Consider the following 2,172-nt stretch of genomic DNA (forward strand, 5'->3'; position numbering starts at 1 on the left):
TAGCTTTGTTTCTCCATGTAAGTGAATGCATGGCAACAAATGCTCAAAGTGCTAAAAGACCCGAGCAAGACCAGAAACAATCTTGCCCTAAATCCATTGTGATCATGTTAAAAAAGAAAAAACAACAGCTCAAATGAGTGTCAGTTTACCTGAAAAGCCGAAAATAGTATTTCCGAGAATTTTATTTTTCAGGGAAGGGGGATGGGTGAAAAGCTATAAACTGTTGTAAATCTCTCAAGAATATTATCATTGGCCAAAAAAGTCTTGATGAGTGATTTTACTCTTTTTGATTGCATTTTTCCTCAGGATTGCATTTAATCTCTAGATGCACCCAGATATTGCATCAATAAGCGTCGTGCAGTAAGTGTCCCGCTAAGCCCATGCAAGGGTCAACTATGTATCTACAACAATCCAGTGAACAATAGCTTTAGTATTATTTCAAAAGTTAAGGTAATCGCAACCGTTTTATGTTTTCTTGAACAGTAGATTTAGGGGGAAACTTTGTGATTGTTGTGATCGCATTAATTGCGTTCGATCGAAGCGAGACGCTTACTAATCGTGACGATTTGAGACTTTTCGTGTGACTGACTACTCGCCCCCATTTGATTTAATTGGCTAATCCTGCGCACTCCAGCGGTCCTTGCTAGACTTTCTAGTATATTCCTATCCGAACCCCGAGTACTGACCGCTCCAATTTTTTTTTTTACTACGGCGCGACGAAACGTTGGATTTTACATCTCAAAATGCAAGTTTTCGCTTACTAACCGTGTCAAATTAAAGAGAAGGAAAAATATCGGTGGTGGAATAAAAGGCCTGGGTATTTTTCAAAAAGGCAAGTATTCACATGATTTTGCTGACAACACTTTGATGGATTGCCGTTTTTCGAGTCGTTGGTTTTCTTGAACTGTTGACATGCCGTTGAACTTAAAACACCTCACACTGCAGAGCAGTCCTTTGAGCTCAGTTTTTCGGTTGCCATCCGTTGTTTCATTTCCTATGGAGTTCTATCTTATAATCGTTGCGTGACTGCGTGACGACCATCATGAAACTGTGACGTTGTTTTGTTTCGTTTTAATGCATGTACACTTTTTGTCAAAAGGTCATTGCATTGCCGAGAAGGTTTTTACGAAGTAAACATCAAATTTGGAGCTTTGCGAGTCTTCGCTGTTTCTGGAAGTCGGCGTATATTCGTCACGCAAATTCCAATTTCAACTGCCGGAAATTCTATAAATTTCGACAACAAGAGATCAAGGATCTTTCCCCCGGGGGCGAGGGGGGGGGGGGGGGGAGGGGGCTACTCCCGACAATTTAGAATTGGTGTGTGCTGCCAAGGTTCTCAAACCCTGACCCTATTAAAGGGTAGAAAATCAAAAAAATGGCACCCTATTTAAGGAAGTGAGGAGCGCACTTACGGCAATACAAGATATAACGTCCCTTTAAAATCGCTGTGTTAAACTTGAAAACGTGTATTCAGGCGTGTAGTACAGTTTTAATAGGCCATATATTTTTCGTTTTGCGGGCTGGGGTTGATACTGCAATTTAGTGACCCTATCTAAAAAATATCTAAGGATCACAATAACAAAAATACCAAAAAGGACACCCTATTTAAGGACTGAGCACCTCAAAACCCCTACCCTATCGGCCAGCACATACCTATATAGCGTATGTCACGTTAGAACTTTGCGGGACTTAGCACGCGCGCTCGCTTGAACTTTGTACCGGCTCGGCACGACATTCGGAATTTATCCTGACATGGTGTTCAGAAGTGGGAGTTAAAACATGGACAGCTTTCACAAACCTAGTGCGTTGAGTTTCGACCGAAACACGTCAGAAAATTTGAGAAGATTTAAGCAGCAATATCAGATATATTTAATAGCTTCGAGCAGCGAAAAGAAAGATGATTTGATAGCTATATTGCTAAACTTTGCTGGCGAGAACGCCATTGAAGTTTTCAACATATTCCAGTTTTCCGAAGGCAATGAAAACAATAAGATAACATTAGCTGACATATGGGCCGCCGTGTTGATTATCCCGTTGATTATTCATAGAAAATCATGCGAGATCCTTCTCTCAAAAAATATTCTTAAAATCGTCTCTTCCATGATGTGAAAAATCCAAAAAAATATTTACTATCACATCTATCCTTGCTTGCTATAGAATACCAATAAAATA

Source organism: Montipora foliosa, chromosome 8 (genome assembly GCF_036669935.1).
Source record: "Montipora foliosa isolate CH-2021 chromosome 8, ASM3666993v2, whole genome shotgun sequence".
Lineage (NCBI taxonomy): Eukaryota > Metazoa > Cnidaria > Anthozoa > Scleractinia > Acroporidae > Montipora > Montipora foliosa.